The following is a 22,402-nucleotide window of genomic DNA, read 5'->3' as shown; positions in this document are numbered from 1 at the left end:
CCCCAGGGAGGGGGCAGTGTGTGATGTCCCTGTGGGGAGAGTGAGATCAGTGTCTGATCCTGAGCTGCCCCAGGGAGGGGGGCAGTGTGTGATGTTACTGTGGGGGTGCAGTATGTTCAGTGTCTGACTCTGAGCTGCCCCAGGGAGGGGGCAGTGTGTGATGTCCCTGTGGGGAGAGTGAGATCAGTGTCTGACTCTGAGCTGCCCCAGGGAGGGGGCAGTGTGTGATGTTACTGTGGGGAGAGTGAGATCAGTGTCTGACTCTGAGCTGCCCCAGGGAGGGGGGCAGTGTGTGATGTTACTGTGGGGGTGCAGTATGTTCAGTGTCTGACGCTGAGCTGCCCCAGGGAAGGGGCAGTGTGTGATGTCCCTGTGGGATGCAGTATGTTCAGTGTCTGGTCCTGAGCTGCCCCAGGGAGGGGGCAGTGTGTGATGTCCCTGTGGGATGCAGTATGTTCAGTGTCCGATCCTGAGCTGCCCCAGGGAGGGGGCAGTGTGTGATGTCCCTGTGGGGAGAGTGAGATCAGTGTCTGATCCTGAGCTGCCCCAGGGAGGGGGGCAGTGTGTGATGTTACTGTGGGGGTGCAGTATGTTCAGTGTCTGACTCTGAGCTGCCCCAGGGAGGGGGCAGTGTGTGATGTCCCTGTGGGGAGAGTGAGATCAGTGTCTGACTCTGAGCTGCCCCAGGGAGGGGGGCAGTGTGTGATGTTACTGTGGGGGTGCAGTATGTTCAGTGTCTGACGCTGAGCTGCCGTCATTCCTCCTGCTCTAGGGGGCAGTCACGCTCCTCTCAGTCGAGGTTAATTGGAGGGACAGCGTCATCTACTGGACACCGGCGGTATTTCAAGGCACATCATGTCCAGCTCCATCCCAGAGAAATTCAAAACCAACCAGCAGATTCAATTCATTTTATCATCAATTGTTCAACAAAGTTTAGCTCCATTTGTTGCAGCTTTCAGTATTTGAAGAAAGCTGTTTAAACAGTTAAACAGGATGCAAACACAATCAGCATTATTTTTATCTGACCCATTTCCCATTGATTAATTGGTCAAATATCCAGAATATTAAACTCCAGCCCAGTTATAGGGGTAATCAGTATCAGCAGAAAGAAACCCCAATTGTCAGAATGGACACGATTCAGTCTGGGATAACAGCAGAATCCAAACACTGCAGTCACTTGTGAACTCGCTGGTGTCTCAGCAGGTTGGATGATTGAGTGAATCCCTTCCCACACACGGAGCAGGTGAATGGCCTCTCTCCAGTGTGAACTCGCTGGTGTCTCAGCAGGCGGGATGACACAGTGAATCCCTTCCCACACTCAGAGCAGGTGAATGGCCTCTCCCCAGTGTGAACTCGCTGGTGTATCAGCAGGTAGGATGACTGAGTGAAGCCCTTCCCACACTCAGAGCAGATGAATGATCTCTTCCCAGTGTGTACTCGCTGGTGTGTCAACAGGTTGGATAACTGAGTGAAGCCCTTCCCACACTCAGAGCAGATGAACGGTCTCTCCCCAGTGTGAACTCGCTGGTGTCTCAGCAGGTGGGATAACTGAGTGAATCTCTTCCCACAAATGGAGCAGGTGAACGGCCTCTCCCCGGTGTGAACTCGCTGGTGTACCAGCAAGAAGGATGACCGAATGAATCCCTTCCCACACTCAGGGCAGGTGAATGGTCTCTCCCCAGTGTGAACTCGCTGGTGTACCAGCAGGTCGGATGAGGTAGTGAATCCTTTCCCACACACTGAGCAGGTGAATGGCCTCTCCCCAGTGTGACTGCGCCGATGAACTTCCAGATCAGACGGGCAAATTAATCTCTTCCCACAGTCCCCACATTCCCACGGTTTCTCCGTGGTGCGGGTGTCTCTCCAGGTTGGATGATCAGTTGAAGCCTCGTCCACACACAGAACACGTATACAGTTTTTCCCCGCTGTGAATGGTGCGATGTTTTTTCAGGCTGTGTAACTGGTTGAAGCTCTTTCCACAGTCAGTGCACTGGAACACTCTCACTCGGCTGTGTGTGTCTCGGTGCTTTTCCAATCACACTGATGTTTGAAATCTGTTCTCACAGACAGAACAGACAAACATTTCTCCTTCCACATTCAAAGGCCGATGATATTCAGGTCCTGAGGAATCGAGTGATTCAGTCAGAACTTGATGCGAAGTTTGGTTTGAGTTTCCCGTCTGCAAATCCTTCCCTTCTAATACCATGGAAAAGGAGTTTACAAAAACCATTACTGCAATTACAGGACAGAAATTCAGAACAGACAATTCTAGATTCTATGAAACATTCTTGCCTCTCTTGTTCCTCCAAAGCTGTAAATCCCCTATCCCATACACTCTCCGTCCTCCCTGTGCTGAAATTCAAACACATCGCACGTCTGAAGACAGCTTGTCCTCCACTCCCAGTTTTCACCATCTACTTTGTCAGGGTTCTAAACTCTCCGGTTCACCGCTTTCTCCTTTCCTGAAGGTGCTGACTCTGGCTGGGTTCAGTTCTACACTCACTGGTTCCCCTCTCCCTCCCCTGAAGGTGCTGACTCTGGCTGGGTTCAGTGCTACACTCACTGGTTCCCCTCTCCCTCCCCTGAAGGCGCTGACTCTGGCTGGGTTCAGTTCGACACTCACTGGTTTCCCGCTCCCTCCCCTGAAGGTGCTGACTCTGGCTGGGTTCAGTTCTGCACTCACTGGTTCCCCTCTCCCTCCCCTGAAGGTGCTGACTCTGGCTGGGTTCAGTTCTACACTCACTGGTTCCCCTCCTTCTCCTCCCCTGAAGGTGCTGACTCTGGCTGGGTTCAGTTCTACACTCACTGGTTCCCCTCTCCCTCCCCTGAAGGTACTGACTCTGGCTGGGTTCAGTTCCACACTCACTGGTTCCCCTCTCCCTCCCCTGAAGGTGCTGACTCTGGCTGGGTTCAGTTCTACACTCACTGGTTCCCCTCTCCCTCACCTGAAGGTGCTGACCCTGGCTGGGTTCACTGGGACCCTGTAGCCCTGCCCACACTTTGCTCCCCTGCAAAGATGGCCACACATGCACTCTACATCTCGATGAATCTTGGTGGCAGCGCACAAACCTGCAGCTTTCCATTATTATTAAATAAACTTTTATTTATATAGCACCTTTAATGTAGTACAACATCCCAAGGTGCTTCACAACAGAGTCAGAAGACCAGTTAGCCTAACATCTGTAGCACAACATTTGAAAAAGCATAATTCAATCAAGCAGCGTCAGCATGGTTTTTCTCCTGCTATGGCCCAGTTTCGGATACACTCTTATGTCCTTTCCTGTCATGCTTTGGTTTTTGTTTCCCCCAATGCTACCCTGCTCTATTGCCTTCATCTTGTTCTTTGAGCTTTTAGGTTTCTGCTCACCTGAAACCTCCACCCCCACAACTGATTAGTTAAAGCTCTCTCAGCAAACCTAGTTATTCGATTCACCAGGACCCTAGCCTCAGCACGTTCCAAGTGGAGTCCGTCCCAAATATAATGTGGGAGAGTGTGAGGTTGTCCACTTTGGCAAAATAATAAAAAAGCAGATTATTTAAATGGAGAAAAATTGCAAAGTGCTGCAGTACAGAGGGACCTGCGTGTCCTTGTGCATGAAACACAAAAACTTAGTATGCAGGTACAGCAAGTAATCAGGAAGGCAAATGGAACGTTGGTGTTTATTGCAAAGGGGGATGGAGTATAAAAGCAAAGAAGTCCTGCTATAACTGTACTGGGTATTGTTGAGACCACACCTGGAGTGCTGCGTACAGTTTTGGACTCCGTATTTAAGGAAGAATATACTTGAATTAGAGGCTGTTCGGAGAAGGTTCACTTGGTTGATTCCGGAGATGAGGAGGTTGACTTATGAAGAGAGGTTGAGTAGGTTCGGCCTATACTCATTGGAGTTCAGAAGAATGAGAGGCGGGTCTTATTGAAACATAAAAGATAATGAGGGGGTTCGACAAGGTGGATGCAATGAGGCTATTTCCACTCATAGGGGAAACTAGAACTTTGGGACATAGTCTCAGAATAAGGGGTTGCCCATTTAAAACTGAAATGAGGAGGAATTTATTCTCTCATGTGGTTGTAGATCTGTGGAATTCTCTGCCCCAGGGAGCTGTGGCGACTGGGCCATTTAATATATTTAAGGCGGAGATGGACAGATATTTGAGCGATAAGGGAATAAAGGGTTATGAGGAGCGGGCAGGGAAGTGGAGGTGAGTCTATGATCAGATCAGACATGTGCTTACTAAATGGCGGAGCAGGGTCGAGGGGCCAAATGGCCTACTCCTGCTCCTATTTCTTATGTTTTTATGTTCTCATTACACAGTACCAGATCTAAGCCTGCTCCCTAGTTGGTTCCGCAACGTACTGTTCAAGGAAACTATCCCGGATACATACGATTAACTCTTCCTCAAGGCTACCTTGGCCTATTTGATTTGTTCAATCAATATGAAGATTAAAATTGCCCATGATTATTCTCGTTCCTTTTTTACAAGCCTCCATTATTTCTTGATTTATACTCCATCCAACAGTGTAGCTACTGTTCGGGGGCCTGTAGACTATGCCCACCAGTGAGTGTAGTATTTATTCTGTATCTGTCAGTCTCTGGTTAGCGAGTGTGGCTTTTCCTTTATACCTGTAAGTTTATGGTATGGAAGAGAGGTTTTCACTCTGTACCTGTCAATTACTGGTAAGTGAGTGTGGGTTTCATTCTGTGTCTTACATTCTCTGGTATGTGAGTGTCAGATTTACACAGTCCCTGTCATTTTCTGATCTGTGAATGTGGGTTTTATTCTGTATCTATCGGTCTCTGGAATATGAGTGTGGGTATTACTCTATCTATCGGTCTCTGGAATGTGAGTGTGAGTATTTGTCTGTAGCTGTAAGGGCCTGGTATGGGAATGTGGGTTTCACTATCAGTCAGTCAGTCAATCTCAGGTACTGGAGGTGATTGTGATTCTCTCTCAATCTGTCATTCAATGTGTCTGAGTGTATCATTATGTTTCTCTCAGTCTCTGGTACTGTGTGTGAGTGTGGGATTGATTATGTATCTGTTAGACTGGTGATATGTGAGAGTGTGGGATTGATTATGTATCTGTTAGACTGGTGATGTGTGTGAATGTGAGATTCATTATGTAATTGATAGTCTCTTGTACTGAGCTATTCTTGCTCTGTGTGACTGTTGGATTTAGTTCCTTCTCCACCTGCTGTAGGCGGATGATAGTTTGCGATTATTGATGACTGTCTCAGGAGGAGTTTTGGTTCAATCCATTTCGTCCATTTCTCTTCTCTTGTATGTTAGCTGTTGGGTTTGAGAGTCATTGTACAGACATCAATATGGATTGACATTGTGTCAGAGTCTATCTGTTCATGTGTGTGAGTAAGGGAGTGAAATTGGATCTGCCGTTCAGTGCAATATGATTGGACTTTGAAACAACACATTATTGTACTGCTCCAAGTGACTGGGATTCATAACATAACTCTGGAAATTTGGATTACTGTGGGACTGACAGCTTCTGCTGCCTGTGACAATATGATTGAGGTCAGTTCTGTGTCTCTGCGCTCTGTGAGTGATAATGTACTTACTGAGTGTGAGAAGGAGCTGCCTGCACTGTTCCTTGTGTTCCGGGTGGAGGAAAGATCACATTTATTCTGGCTTGGTGAAGTATTTTGCTCTGAGAATAATAATAGGAGAACACTATTAGTTATGATATGGACAGGTGATGGAGAGAATATAAAAATAAAGTTGTAATGAATGTATATGTTTATAATAAAGTAAAGTATCTGGAGAGAGGAATCCGTGATACAAACAGTGACATTGTCTGACCTCACTGCAGTACAGCGACACTCAGATTCACCACACCAGGTGTATAGGACGGTTCTATAGTAAGTTATCAGCATCCAGACTCAACCCAAACCCAGCACTGGTCCATGAATGGGAACACCCGATTGGCACAGTCCAGGTTTATATCTCCCACTCCCATGGGATTACCTGTAAAATTCTGAATCGCTTCCTGGAATATAACCACAGGTACCTGGGCTGTACAACAATTGTTCTCAGTCTATTGCAACCGAGTTAAGGGCCTGTGTCATTAACAGAATGTCACAGTGACCGAATCCTGATGTTTCTGAGGGGGCGACAATGTATCTCTCGATCACCTTCAACACGATTCTGGAGAATTCAACGCACCAAAACAAAATAACCCATTTTTGAAATGTCTCCTGTCACATTCCTCTTCTGGTGCCTGCAATAGATGCACTTTGTGAAACTCCTCACATCCTCACTCTCAGGCTGTGTTTCCACTGTTCAATGTCCAAGAACAACAGACACTGAGATTGGAACTGAATCAGGAACATTCATTACTGATTTGGGGAAAGAAAGCAGCAATGATTTGAAAGAGCGAGGTGATTTACTTTCTCTGTTACCTTACACTGTACACACGGCCCGAGAATGGGCTCCCACTTCCCCCACTCACTCCATGTTCCAGAACTAGTTCCTGCTCCACTCCACCTCTTACAAACAGCCCCCGACTGCCGCTGAACTTACCCCGACTCAAAGCCCATCTGCGGACATAATCCCAATGCGATGAGCTGCTGTAAGAAGGCTGCTGTTTGCTCCCTTACTCGGGCCTGGGATATCTGAGTTAAATGATCATCAGCCCAGCACAGAGGAAACGGCAGCGACTGACAGAGCTGGGGGAGGGGAGCTCACATGGGCCCTTCCCGTCGGTTTAAACACTGTGTGGGGAGGGGAGGGGAGGAGCAGCATGTATTTAGCGCATGCTCAGACCATCTTTTTGTCACAAATTAAATTAGCAAAAATAGGATTATTTCACAAGTTGCTTTTATCACTAATTTAATGGGCCACCTTGAGAACATGTTAGTTATCATCCGAATAACTGAAATAACGATTGTGTGAGTCTGACACTGGGGTACGAGTGCCTAAACTGTTTTACTCATTCCGTCAGCCTCTGGCGTGTGTGTTTCCGTCAGTTTCCGACAGGAGTGTATGGGTTTTACTTGCATATTATTGTTCAGATACATGGGTGTGGGTTTCATACTCTACCTGTCAGTTTTTGTGAAGTGAATGTGAGATTTATTCTGTACCTGTCAGTCTCTGCTATGTGAGTTGGGATTTATTTTGTACCTGTCAAGTTTTGATATGTGAGTGTGGGTTTTATTCTGTACCTGTCAGTTTCTGATATATGAGTGTAGGTTTTATTCTGTACCTGTCAGTTTCTGGTACATCAGTGTGTACTTTAAACTAGATTGTCAGCTTCTGGTATGTGAGTGTTGGATATTGACCAGTATCTGTCAGTTTTTCGGATCGGAGTATGGATTTTATTCTGTATCTGTCAGATTCCGGTATGGGAGTATGGGATTTAATCGGCACCTGTCAGTTTCTGATATGTGACTGTATTTTTAATCTGAATCGGTCACTTTCTGTTATCTAAGTGTGGATTGCATTCTGTACCTGTCAGTTTCTGCTATGTGAATGTGGGTTTTATTTTGTACTTGTCAGTTACTGCTGTGTGAGTGTAGGAATTAATATGTACCTGTCAGTTTCTGGGATGTGATTGTGTTTTTTTTCTGTACCATCAGTTTGTGGTAGATGTGTGGGGTGTCAAGTTTCTGGTATCTGCGTGTGGATTTTTACCTTTATATGTCAGTTTGTGCTATGTGAATGTGAGATTCATTCTGTATCTCTCAATCTGGGGTGAGTGAGTGTGTGTTTCCTCTGTACCTGTCAGTTTCTGGTATGTGAGTGTGTGTTTTATTCTGTATCTCTCATTCTGGGGTAAGTGAGTGCGGGATTTATTCTGTACCTGTCAGTTTCTGGTATGTGAGTGCGGGATTTATTCTGTATCTGTCAGTTTCTGGTATGTGAGAGTCTGTTACATAAGGAACAGGAGACCATTCAGTCCCTCGAGTCTGTTACATAAGGAACAGGGGGAGGCCATTCAGTCCCTTGAGTCTGTTACATAAGGAACAGGGGGAGGCCATTCAGTCCCTCGAGTCTGTTAGGGGAACCAGTGGATGTGGTATATTTGGACTTCCAGAAGGCATTTAACAAGGTGCCACATAAAAGGTTACTGCACAAGATAAAAGTTCAGAGGGTTGGGAGTAATATATTAGCATGGATAGAGGATTGGCTAATGAACAGAAAACAGAGAGTAGGGATAAATGGTTCATTCTCGGGTTGGCAAGCAGTAACCAGTGGGGTGCCATAGGGATCAGTGCTGGGACCCCAACTATTTACAATCTATATTGACGACTTGGAGGAAGTGACCAAGTGTAACGTAGCCAAGTTTGCTGATGATACAAAGATGGGAGGAAAAGCAATGTGTGAGGAGGAGACGAAAAATCTGCAAAAGGACATAGACAGGCTAAGTGAGTGGGCAAAAATTTGGCAGATGGAGTATAATGTTGGAAAGTGTGAGGTCATGCACTTTGGCAGAAAAAAATCAAAGAGCAAATTATTATTTAAATGGAGAAAGATTGCAAAGTGCTGCAATACAGCGGAACCTGGGGGTACTTGTGCATTAAACACAAAAGGTTATTATCCAGGTAGAGCAAGTGATCAGAAAGGCCAGTGGAATCTTGGCCTTTATTGCAAAGGGGATGGAGTATAAAATCAGGGAAGTCTTGCTGCAGTTGTACAGGGTATTGGTGAGGCCACACCTGGAATACTGCATGCAGTTTTGGTTTCCATATTTACGAAAGGATATATTTGATTTGGAGGCAGTTCGAAGAAGGTTCACAAGGTTGATTCCGGAGATGAGAGGGTTGACTTATGAGGGATGGTTGAGTAAATTGGGCCTCTGCTCATTGGAATTCAGAAGAATGAGAGCTGATCTTATCGAAACGTATAAGATTATGAGGGGGCTTGACACGGCTTCTGCTTTGATTGAAAAATAACCTGCCCCTGTTATTCCAGTTCTAGTGCATGCCTCTATTATTATAACTATTGTTATGTTCAGGTCTCCAGTCGCCCTGGTTCAATCCTTGTCACTGGATAAAGGCTTAGCTCTGTTAAGCCCGTGTGGTAGCTGATGTGCAATGGTCACCACACATTTAAAAAAATCCACGCACAGGCATCTCCCACCCTTCAATTGGAGTTCAGGACTGGAATATCGGGTCCTTCATTCAAACATCTGTGAACTCTTGTGGAAGCAAGGCATCCTCGTTCGAGGGACCGCCTATGATGAATAACAGGCAGACTCGAGTGTTACACTGAACACAATGCTGGATCTAGTGTGATGGTCACACAGGCAGTATCTAGTGCAACAAAACAAAGATTGGGTTTCATCTTATAGTGCGTGCAAATCAGGGCCTATTGTTATAACTGCAAATGGTTTGCCGAGTGTCTAATAACAGAGTGAAGGCCCACTGCAGTATGAATGGGTGGGGTTAGTGTAATAACACAGGCACGGTCTAGTGTAATGGGAACAGGGAACAGTTTGTGTCAGCCTTGGCTCAGTGGTAGCACTCTCGCCCCTGGGTCAGAGGGATCGTGGGTTCAATTCCCATCCAGAGTCCTGAGCCCATAACCTAGGCCGAAACTCCGTGAGTGCTGAGGGTGTGCTGCACTAGTGTCATCTTTCCGATGAGGTGTTGAACCAAGGCGTCCTCTGCATCCATTTACCCTGCACCCAAATTAACTAAAAACTGATTATCTTGTCATCTCACATTGCCCTTTGTGTGATCTTACTGTGGAAAAAAAATTTCTGCTAAGTTTCTACATTACAACAGTGACTTCACTTCATTGGATGTAAAGGTGCGGACATTCCATGTTAATGTACAATGTTGGTTGCAGCCCCTCTTCCAATATTTGAAGGGGCTGCTCCTCAAATTCTGGTTGCATTTCAGTCCCACACTCCTGATCTTTGGGCACCCTGTGCGGAGGGGAGTGGGTAGGTCGCAGGGCCTCCTCGTAGGACTGCTGCTGGGCGTGGCCATCAACCGGTCCAGGCAGCGGGTGGTCGAGGGAGTCGTTCAGCCTCTCTTCCGTGGTTACATCCGAGCCAGGGTGTCCCTGGAGATGGAGCATGCGGTGTCCACCGGTATGCTTACAGCCTTCCGCAAGAGGTGGGCACTGGAGTGCATCATCACCCCCAGCAACCAAATTTTAATTTGATTTAAGTTTACCGTCCAAAGTTCAATTGGTTTATTTTGTCGGTTTTAGTGCCTCTACCCCCCTTTAATCAGGGGTCACTTGATTAATATTTACAACAAAAATAGTTGTAAAGGTGCAGAGGTTATGATAGGTGTTGTACAAATGCAAGTCTTTCTGTTTGTCCAATAACTATAGATGTGTGGTTGGCTTGTATTCTCTGGAATATAGAAGGTGGTTTGACGGAGATTTTTAGCATTTTGAAAGGAATTGATAGGGCAGAGAGAAACCTTTTCTGTTGGTGGGAGAGTCTAGAACAAGGGGACCTAGCCTTAAAATCAGAGCCTGGTCATTCAGGGGAGAAGTTAGGGAACACTTATTCATACCAAGGGTGGTAGAAGCGTCAAGTCGCTGGAGAAATACCACCAACGATGTCTCCGCAAGATCCTGCAAATCCCCTGGGAGGACAGACGCACCAACATTAGCGTCCTCGACTAGGCCAACATCCCCAGCATTGATGTACTGACCACACTTGATCAGCTCCGCTGGGCAGGCCACATCGTCCACATGCCAGACACGAGACTCCCAAAGCAAGTGCTCTACTCGGAACTCCTTCACGGCAAACAAGCCAAAGGTGGGCAGAGGAGACGTTACAAGGACACCCTCAAAGCCTCCCTGATAAAGTTCAACATCCCCACTGACACCTGGGAGTCCCTGGCCCAAGACCGCCCTAAGTAGAGGAAGTGCATCCAGGAGGGCGCTGAGCACCTTGAGTCTCATCGCCGAGAGCATTCAGAAAACAAGCGCAGGCAGCGGAAAGAGCGTGCGGCAAACCAGTCCCACCCACCCTTTCCCTCACCGGCTATCTGTCCCACCTGTGACAGGGACTGTGGTTCTCGTATTGGACTGTTCAGCCACCTAAGAACTCATTTTAAGAGTGGAAGCAAGTCTTCCTCGATTCCGAGGGACTGCTTATGATGATATGGTAGAAGCGTGCAACTCCCTCACAGAAAGCCGTAGATACTCAATCAATCATTTTAAATCTGGGAGTGATAGATTTTTGCTAGTCAAGGGATTAAGGGATATGAAGCCAAGGAGGATAGATGGAGTTATGGAACAGATCAGCTATGATCTTATTGATTGGCGGAACAGGCTCGATGGGCTGAACAGGCTCTTCCTGTTCCTATACAATAGATGTGTGGTTGGTGTAATATTAACCAGGAGGGTGTGTAGTGTTACAAGAGTGGAAATGGGATCTGGTTGAAGAATAACATGGGGAAGTGGTAACAACAGAAGCGAGGTCTGGTGTAACAATAAAGGGGCTGAAGCGGACTGAAAGCTGAAAGTTGCCGTGAGCCCTGTTCAGGCCCTAAGTAAGGCCCCGGACCCTTTAGCAGATTCCAGGTCATTGATCCTGGGGCAGGATTACTGCCCGGGAGTGAAGGTGGAAATTACTCCCTGGGTTTTTAATGTCACTGCAACAAAGGGAGGTTCTGGTGTTAAAATAGACAGTTCATTGCCTTCTCCAGAAGGGACAGAAACTCTACTGGGAGTAAATACCTGTTTATTTTGCCCACTGTTTTCATACTGAAGCAAGGATGTTATTGCTAAAGCTTTATAATTCACAGATTAGGCCCCAGTTGGTGTATTCTGTCCAATGTTGCAGTCTCTGCCTCTATTTATGAAGCCCAGAAAGATGAAAAAGAGTGAAATAAATAGGGAAAGAGACTTAAAAGGGAAGGTGACACAAGGTGGTGAGAGACAGAATGATACATCACAGAAGGAGGCCATTCGGCCCATCGTGCCTGTACTGGCTCTGTGAAAGGACAATCCAATTACCCCACTGCCCTGATCATTCCCCATAGCACTGTCAGTTATTTTTCAGTCAAGTATATATACAATTCTCTTCTGAAAGTTATTATTGAATCTGCTTCCACCACCCTTTCTGGCAGTGCAATCCAGATCACAACTTGTTGCATAAAAAAAAATATCCTCATATAAACTGACAGGGAGCAAACTCCCATCTCCCGGCTTCAGAGAGCAGAGGGAGCTGAGTGACTGATCCACACACAGCGCCGGGAATGGAGACTCCAAACACAAACAATAGGCTCATTTACAAATGTCACCACAATGTGTGGCCAGATACAGGCGGCCTTCTCAGATGTTTCCACCAGATTGTGGTCCTTGGATTTATTTTCTGTCTCTCATCACCTTGTGTCTCCTTCACTTTTAAGTCTCTTTATTTCATTCTTTTTCATCATTCTGGGCTTCATAAATAGATGCAGTTTGGAGCCAGCAGCAGGAAGTCGTGTTGCCTGAGAATGAAATAGCAGGCGTCAGTTTGATGTTATCGCCATGAACAGGCTTCCTGTCTGTGAGGGCAGTCTCACCCCGACATCATCAAGACCCACACACAGGCCTCACCCTGACAGCACCAGGACCCACACACACAGGCCTCACCCTGACAGCACCAGGACCCACATACAGGCCTCACCCTGACAGCACCAAGACCCACACACAGGCCTCACCCTGACAGCACCAAGACCCACACACAGGTCTCACCCTGACAGCATCAAGACTCACACACAGGCCTCACCCTGACAGCACCAGGACCCACACACAGACCTCACCCTGACAGCACCAAGACCCACACACAGGTCTCACCCTGACAGCATCAAGACCCACACACAGGCCTCACCCTGACAGCACCAAGACCCACACACAGGCCTCACCCTGACAGCACCAGGACCCACACACAGGCCTCACCCTGACAGCATCAAGACCCACACACAGACCTCACCCTGACAGCACCAAGACCCACACACAGGCCTCACCCTGACAGCACCAAGACTCACACACAGGCCTCACCCTGACAGCACCAAGACCCACACACAGGCCTCACCCTGACAGCACCAGGACCCACACACAGGCCTCACCCTGACAACACCAAGACCCACAAACAGGCCTCACCCTGACAGCACCAAGACCCACACACAGGCCTCACCCTGACAGCACCAAGAACTCAGCATCTCAATATGACTGTTCCCAATTCTCATTTTAAAGAATATTTGAGTTTTCACACGTTCACTAAGGAGGAGACGGACTGAGGGTTTATCACTGGGAGAAATGAGGGGAAGTAAAACTGTTATTTCTCCCAAAGAGGGAGATCAGAAAATAGAAGGATTTAAGTGAGTTAGGTACTGTCTGAGACAGAAAGAGAAGAGAGGTGAAGTGAGTTAGGTTGCAGTTTTGTGACATAGACCATTACATCTTTTAAGGGACCATTGGAACAAGGCAAGGATGATACAGAGCTATGCGGAGAGAGCGGACCAGTGCAATTAGCTTTAGTTTCTTCCAGCACAGATCCAGCACGGATGATGGGCCTATTGGCCTCTTTCTGTGCAGTGAACTACTAAGATTCTGTGGTACCATTAGAGGAAGGGAAGGGACTTATTCACACATCCTGGTTAACACCATTCTCTCAACCATCGCAAACTCATTTATTTCACTGCCCTGTCAAAAACCTGACTGCCCCTTTTGTTGATTAGTAACATTTCAAAGCCATTCATTGTGTGTGGAGCACATTGTTGTGTGTCTGTTTCTCTCCATGTGCGTCATATTTCTCCTTCTTAGGCATGGAAATGCATCATTCGAGCATCATTCCAAACAAATCTCATCCATCAATAAGAAGGAAGGAAAGTCTTGCATTTCTATAGCGCCTTTCACCACCTGAGAGGTCACAAAGTGCTGCACAGCCAATGAAGTTCTTTGAAATGTAATCACTGTTGTAATGTAGGAAATGCGGCAGCCATATTGGGCACAATATCCAACAATCAGCAATGTGATGAATGAGCAGTAAATGTTGGTCCCCTAGAGGATGAGACTGGGGAATTAATAATGGGGAACAAGGAAATGGCAGACATTTTGAACAAATCTTTTGTATCGGTCTTCACGTACAAGACACTAGAAGCATCCCAATAGCGGATAATCAAGGGGCTATAGGGAGGGAGGAACTTAATACAATCACTATCACTGAAGAAGTAGTACTCGGTGAAATAATGGGATTAAAAGCGGACAAATCCCCTGGACCTGATGGCTTGCATCTTAGGGTCCTTAAAGAAGTGGCTGCAAAGATAGTGGATGCATTGGTTGTAATTTACCAAAATTCCCTGGATTCTGGGGAGGTCCCAGCAGATTGGAAAACCACAAATGTAACGCCCCTGTTTAAAAAAAGAGGCAGACAGAAAGCAGGAAACTATAGACCGGTTAGCCTAAAATCTGTCGTTGGGAAAAGGAAGCAGTAGCAGGACATTTGGAAAAGCATAATTCAATCAAGCAGAGTCAGCATGGTTTTACAAAAGGGAAATCATGTTTGACAAATTTGCTGGAGTTCTTCAAGGATGGAACGAGCAGGGTAGATAAGGGAGAGCCAGTGGATGTGGTATATTTGGATTTCCAGAAGGCATTGATAAGGTGCCACATAAAAGGTTACTGCACAAAATAAAAGTTCACCAGGTTGGGGGTAATATATTAGCATGGATAGAGGATGGGCTAACTAACAGAAAACAGAGAATCAGGATAAATGGGTCATTTTCCGGTTGGCAAACAGTGACTAGTGGACACAGGGATCGGTGCTGGGACCTCAACTATTTACAATCTATATTAATGACTTGGATGAAGGGACCGAATGTAATGTTACCAAGTTTGCTGATGACACAAAGATGGGTGGGAAAGCAAATTGTGAGGACACAAAAAATCAGCAAAGGGATATAGACAGGCTAAGTGAGTGAGCAAAAAATTGGCAGATGGAGTATAATGTAGGAAAATGTGAGGTTATCCACTTTGTCAGAAAAAATAGAAAAGCAAATTATAATTTAAATGGAGAAAAATTGCAAGGTGCTTCAGTACAGAGGGGGTCCTTGTGCATGAAACACAAAAAGTTAGTATGCAGGTACAGCAAGTAATCAGGAAGGCAAATGGAATCTTTGCCTTTATTGCAAGATGGATAGAGTATAAAAGCAGAAAAGTCCTGCTATAACTGCACAGGGTCATAATCACTCTCATAGGCAGTCCCTCAAAATCGAGGAAAACATAGAAACATAGAAAATAGGTGCAGGAGCAGGCCATTCAGCCCTTCTAGCCTGCACCGCCATTCAATGAGTTCATGGCTGAACATGAAACTTCAGTACCCACTTCCTGCTTTCACGCCATACCCCTTGATCCCCCGAGTAGTAAGGACTTCATCTAACTCCCTTTTGAATATATTTAGTGAATTGGCCTCAACTACTTCCTGTGGTAGAGAATTCCACAGGTTCACCACTCTCTGGGTGAAGAAGTTTCTCCTTATCTCGGTCCTAAATGGCTTACCCCTTATCCTTAGACTGTGACCCCTGGTTCTGGACTTCCCCAACATTGGGAACATTCTTCCTGCATCCAACCTGTCCAAACCCGTCAGAATTTTAAACGTTTCTATGAGGTCCCCTCTCACTCTTCTGAACTCCAGTGAATACAAGCCCAGTTGATCCAGTCTTTCTTGATAGGTCAGTCCCACCATCCCGGGAATCAGTCTGGTGAATCTTCGCTGCACTCCCTCAATAGCAAGAATGTCCTTCCTCAAGTTAGGAGACCAAAACTGTACACAATACTCCAGATGTGGCCTCACCAATGCCCTGTACAACTGTAGCAACACCTCCCTGCCCCTGTACTCAAATCCCCTCGCTATGAAGGCCAACATGCCATTTGCTTTCTTAACCGCCTGCTGTACCTGCATGCCAACCTTCAATGACTGATGTACCATGACACCCAGGTCTCGTTGCACCTTCCCTTTTCCTAATCTGTCACCATTCAGATAATAGTCTGTCTCTCTGTTTTTACCACCAAAGTGGATAACCTCACATTTATCCACATTATACTTCATCTGCCACGCATTTGCCCACTCACCTAACCTATCCAAGTCACTCTGTAGCCTCATAGCATCCTCCTCGCAGCTCACACTGCCACCCAACTTAGTGTCATCCGCAAAGACTTGCTTCCACCCTAAAAGCGAGTTCTTAGGTGACTGAACAGTCCAATATGGGAATTACAGTCTCTGTCACAGGTGGGACAGACAGTCGTTGAAGGAAAGGGTGGGTGGGACTGGTTTGCCGCACACTCTTTCCGCTGCCTGTGCTTGCTTTCTGCATGCTCTCGGTGATGAGACTCGAGGTACTCAGCGCCCTCCCGGATGCACTTCCTCCAATTAGGGTGGTCTTTGGCCAGCGATTCCCAGGTGTCAGTGGGGATGTTGCATTTTATCAAGGAGGCTTTGAGGGTGCTCTTGAAACATTTCCTCTGCCCACCTGGGGCTCGCTTGCCGTGTATGATTTCCAAGTAGAGCGCTTGCTTTGGGAGTCTTGTGTCAGGCATGCGAACAACGTGGGCCCGCCCAACGGAGCTGGTCGAGTGTGGTTAGTGCTTCGATGCTGGGAATGTTGGCCTGATCGAGGACGCTGACGTTGGTGCATCTGTCCTCACAGGGGATTTGCAGGATCTTGCGGAGACATACTTGGTGGTATTTCTCCAGCGATTTGAGGTGTCTACTGTACATGGTCCACGTCGCTGAGCCATACAGGAGGGCGTATATCACTACAGCCCTGTAGACCATGAGCTTGGTGGCAGATTTGAGGGCCTGACCTTCGAACACTCTCTCAAGCAGCCGAAGGCTGCACTGGCGCACTAGAGGCGGTGTTGAACCTCGTCGTTGATGTCTGCCCTTGCTGATAATAGGCTCCCGAGGTATGGAAAGTGGCTCACGTTGTCCACGCCGTGGATCTTGATGGCTGGGGGGCAGTGCTGTGTGGTGGGGTCAGGTTGGTGGAGGACCTTTGTCTTACAGATGTTTAGTGTAAGGCCCATGCTGTCGTACGCCTCAGTGAAGATGTTGACTATGACTTGCCGTTCAGTCTCTGAATGTGCGCAGATGCAAGCATCGTTCGCATACTGTAGTTCAACGATAGAGGTTGGGATTGTCTGGGATCTGGTCTGGAGACGCTGACGGTCGAATAGGTTCCCACTGGTTCTGGAGTTTAGTTCCACTCCAGCGGGGAGCTTGTTGAGTGTGAGGTGGAGCATGACAGCGAGAAAGATCGATGTCGCAGCCCTGTTTGACCCCGGTCTGGACGTGGATTGGGTCTGTAATGGATCCATTGGTCAGGATCACAGTTTGCATGTTGTCGTGGAGCAGGTGGAGGATGGTGACAAACTTTTGGGGGCAGCCGAAACGGAGGAGGACACTCCATAGTCCCTCGCGGTTGACAGTGTCAAAGGCTTTTGTAAGGTCAAAGAGGGACATGTACAAGGATTGGTGCTGTTTCCTGCATTTTTCTTGCAGCTGTCGCGCCGTAAAGATCATGTCCATTGTATCCCGTAATGGATGAAATCCAGATTGTGACTCCAGGAGGAGCTCCTCAGCCACAGGAAGAAGACGGTTGAGGAGGACTCTAGCGATAACTTTCCCAGTGGCTGATAAAAGGGAGATTCCTCAGTAGTTGCCGCAGTCAGACTTGTCCCCTTTTTTTAAAGATGGTCATGATTACTGCATCTCCGAGATCTCCAGGCATGCTCTCCTCCTTCCAGATTTGAGAGAGATGAAGTCATGCATTCATGCCAATAGTGCCTCTCCGCCATACTTTAGTGCCGCAGTGGGGATTCCATCCGCTCCCGTTGCCTTGTTGTCCTTGAGCTGGTGCATGGCCTTTTCTACCACGTGCAGGGCTGGGGTTTTGCTGAGATGGTGGGGGGTAGCATGCTGCGGGGACACTCGAGTCAAAGACAGTGTCGGTTAAGGAGATCTTCGAAGTGGATCCTGACTGCCTCGGTGTCCTTGATGAGTATCTCCCCATTCCTGGCCAGCAGTGGGGTGGGGCCTTGGATGCATGGGCAGTAGGTAGCCTCGACTGCGGTGAAGAATTCTTGCACATCATGGCTGTTGGCCAGCTGCTGAATCTCCTGTGCTTTCTCCACCTACCATCTGTTCTTGAGCTCGCGGGTTTTTTGTTGGACATCGGCCTTAAGCCGTCTGCAATGCTGCTTTGCTGCTTCCGAGTTGGGTTGTTGTTTTAGGTTCAGAAATGCCCTGCACTTGCGATTTATTACCTCTTGGATCTCCTGGTCATTCTCATCAAACCAATCCTGGTGTTTCCTGGTTGAGTGACCGAGCGTCTCTTCTCAGGCACTGGTTATGGTGGCCTGGATGGCAGACCAAGCGCTGTGGGCATTCTGCATCTCAGGGTCATCAAGGATCATCAGGTTAGCAGTGAGGCGCTGGTTGTATACAGCAAGGCCTTTATTGCAAGGGGGATAGAGTATAAAAGCAGAGAAGTCCTGCTACAACTGCACGGGATATTGGTGAGGCCACACCTGGAGTACTGTGTGCGGTTTTGGTCTCTGTATTTAAGAAAGGATATACTTGAATTGGAGGCTGTTCAAAAAAGGTTCACTAGGTTGATTCCTGAAATGAGGGGGTTGACTTATTAAGATAGTTTGAGTAGGTTGGGTCTATACTCATTGGAGTTCAGAAGAATGAGAGGTGATCTTATCGAAAATATAAAATAATGAGGGGGCTTGACAAGGTGGATGCAATGAGGATATTTCCACTCATAGGGGGAATCTAGAACTAGGGCTCATAGTCTCAGAATAAGAGGCTGCCCATTTAAAACCGAGATGAGGAGGAATTTTTTCTCAGAGGGTTGTAAATCTGTGGAATTCTCTGCCTGAGAGAGCTGTGGAGGTTGGGTCTTTGAATATATTTAAGGCGGGGATAGACAGATTTTTGAGTGATAAGGGAATAAAGGGTTACGGGGAGCGGACAGGGAAGTGGAACTGAGTCCATGATTAGATCACCCATCATCTTATTAAACAGCGGAGCAGGTTCGAGGGGTCAAATGGCCTACTCCTGCTCCTATTTCTTGTGTTAGTGTTATTGGTTGAGGGATAATTATTGGCCCAAACACTGGGGACCAATCCCCCTGCTCTTCTTCAAAATCATACCATGGCATGTTTATGTTCACCTGAGGGGCCAGGCGGGGCCTTGGCTTATCTTCTCAATGGAAAGAGTAGCTCTGACAGTGCAGCACTCCATCAGGACTGCATGGAGAGACAAGGTCTAGTGTAATATAAACAGAGACAGGGTCTCGTGTAATATAAACAGAGACAGAGTCTAGTGTAATATAAACAGGGACAGGGTCTAGTGTAATATAAACAGAGACAGGGTCTAGTGTAATATAAACCGAGACAGGATCTAGTGTAATATAAACAGAGACAGGGTCTAGTGTAATATAAACAGAGACAGGGTCTAGTGTAATATAAACAAAGACAGGGTCTAGTGTAATATAAACAGAGACAGGGTCTAGTGTAATATAAACAAAAAAAACAAGTCTGAAAGCTCTGTGTCTCAACGCATTTAGCATTCGTAATAAGGTGGATGAATTAACTGCACAGACAGCTGTTAATGGATATGATGTAATTGGGAGTATGGAGACATGGCTCCAAGGTGACTAAGGCTGGGAACTCAAAATCCAGGGGTATTCAATATTCAGGAAGGATAGACAGAAAGGAAAAGGAGGTGGGGTAGCGTTGCTGGTTAAAGAGGAGATTAATGCAATAGTAAGGATGGACATTAGCTTGGATGATGTGGAATCTGTATGGGTAGAGCTGCGGAACACCAAAGGGCTGAAAACGCGAGTGGGAGTTGTGTGCAGACCACCAAATAGTAGTCATGATGTTGGGGACAGCATCAAACAGGAAATTAGGGACGCGTGCAACAAAGGTACAGCAGTTATCACGGGTGATTTTAATCTACATATAGATTGGGCTGACCAAATTGGTAGCAATACGGTGGAGGATTATTTCCTGGAGTGTATAAGGGATGGTTTTCGAGACCAATATGTCGAGGAACCAACTAGAGAGCTGGCCATCCAAGACTGGGTGTTGTGTAATAAGAGAGGATTAATTAGCAATCTTGTTTGCGAGGCCCTTTAGGGAAGAATGACCATAATATGGTAGAATTCTTCATTAAGATGGAGAGTGACACAGTTAATTCAGAGACTAGAGTCCTGAACTTAAAGAAAGGTAACTTTGATGGTATGAGACATGAATTGGTTAGGGTAGACTGGCAAATGATACTTAAAGGGTTGACGGTGGATAGGCAATGGCAGACATTTAAAGATCACATGGATGAACTTCAACAATTGTACATCCCGTCTGGCGTGAAAATAAAACGGGGAAGGTGGCCCAATTGTCGCTAACAAGGGAAATTAGGGATAGTGTTAAATCCAAGGAAGAGGCATATAAATTGGCCAGAAAAAGCAGCAAACCTGAGGACTGGGAGAAATTTAGAATTCAGCAGAGGAGGACAAAGGATTTAATTAGGAGGGGTAAAATAGAGCATGAGAGTAAGCTTGCAGGGAACATAAAAACTGATTGCAAAAGCATCGATAGATATGTGAAGAGAAAAAGATAAGTGAAGACAAATGTAGGTCCCTTACAGTCAGAATAAGGTGAATTTATAATGGGGAACAAAGAATTGGCAGACCAGTTGAACAAATACTTTGGTTGTGTCTTCATTAAGGAAGACACAAACCAACATTCCGGAAATACTAGGGGACCGAGGGTCTAGCAAGAAGGAGGAACTGAAGGAAATCCTTATTAGTCAGGAAATTGTGTTAGGGAAATTGATGGGATTAAAGGCCGATAAATCCCCAGGGCCAGATAGTCTGCATCCCAGAGTACTTAAGGAAGTAGCCCTAGAAATAATGGATGCATCGGTGGTCATTTTCCAACATTCTATAGACTCTGGATCAGTTCCAATGGATTGGGGGGGTAGCTAATGTAACACCACTTTTTTTAAAAGGAGGGAGAGAGAAAACAGGGAATTATAGACCGGTTAGCCTGACATTGGTAGTGGGGAAAATGTTGGAATCAATTATTAAAGATGTAAAAGCAGCGCATTTGGAAAGCAGTGACAGGATCGGTCCAAGTCAGCATGCATTTATGAAAGGGAAATCATGCTTGACAAATCTTCTAGAATTTTTTGAGGATGTAACTAGTAGAGTGGACAAGGGAGAATCAGTGGATGTGGTGTATTTAAAATTTCAAAAGGCTTTTGACAAGGCCCCACACAAGAGATTGGTGTGCAAAAATGAAAGCACATGGTATTGGGGGTAATATATTGACGTGGGTAGAGAACTGGTTGGCAGACAGGAACCGAAGAGTAGGAATAAACGGGTCCTTTTCAGAATGGCAGGTAGTGACTAGTGCGGTGCCACAAGGTTCAGTGCTGGGACCCCAGCTATTTACAATATATATTAATGATTTAGACGAAGGAATTGAATGTAATATCTCCAAGTTTGCAGATGACACTAAGCTGGCTGGCAGTGTGAGCTGTGAGGAGGATGCTAAGAGGCTACAGAGTGACTTGGACAGATTAGGTGAGTGGGCAAATGCATGGCAGATGTAGTATAGTGTAGATAAATGTGAGATTATCCACTTTGGTGGCAAAAACATGAAGACAGACTATTATCTGAATGGTGACAGATTACGAAAAGGGGAGGTGCAACGAGACCTGGGTGTCATGGTACATCAGTCATTGAAAGTTGGCATACACGTACAGCAGGTGGTGAAGGCGGCAAATGGCATGTTGGCCTTCATAGCTAGGGGAATTGAGTATAGGAGCAGGGAGGTCTTACTACAGTTGTTCAGGGCCTTGGTGAGGCCTCACCTGGAATATTGTGCACAGTTTTGGTCTCCTAATCTGAGGAAGGACATTCTTGCTATTGAGAGAGTGCAGCGAAGGTTCACCAAACTGATTCCCGGGATGGCAGGACTGACATATGAAGAAAGACTGGATCGACTAGGCTTATATTCACTGGAATTTAGAAGAATGAGAGGGGATCTCATAGAAACATATAAAATTCTAACGGGATTGGACAGGTTAGATGCAGGAACAATGTGTCCGATGTTGGGGAAGTCCAGAACCAGGGGTCACTGTCTAAGGATAAGGAGTAAGCCATTTAGGACCGAGATGAGGAGAAACTTCTTCACTCAGAGAATTGTGAACCTGTGGAATTCTCTACCACAGAAAGTTGTTGAGGCCAGTTCATTAGATATATTCAAAAGAGAGTTAGATGTGGCTCTTACGGCTAAAGGGATCAAGGGGTATGGAGAGAAAGCAGGAATGGGGTACTGAAGTTGCATGATCAGCCATGATCATATTGAATGGTGGTGCAGGCTCGAAGGTCCGAATGGCCTACTCCTGCACCTATTTT

General features: G+C 46.5%; 1 pseudogene; it reads right to left on the bottom strand.

The window, feature by feature from the left end:
• Positions 1–419: 419 nt before the first annotated feature.
• The window catches only part of LOC139274081 (zinc finger protein 420-like), a 44,530-nt pseudogene continuing 22,547 nt past the window's right edge, over positions 420–22,402 (bottom strand).

Source organism: Pristiophorus japonicus, chromosome 9 (assembly GCF_044704955.1).
Source record: "Pristiophorus japonicus isolate sPriJap1 chromosome 9, sPriJap1.hap1, whole genome shotgun sequence".
NCBI classification, from domain to species: Eukaryota; Metazoa; Chordata; class Chondrichthyes; family Pristiophoridae; genus Pristiophorus; species Pristiophorus japonicus.
The sequence above is the reverse complement of the archived record's forward strand: the minus strand, read 5'-3'. Positions and strand labels throughout refer to the sequence as shown.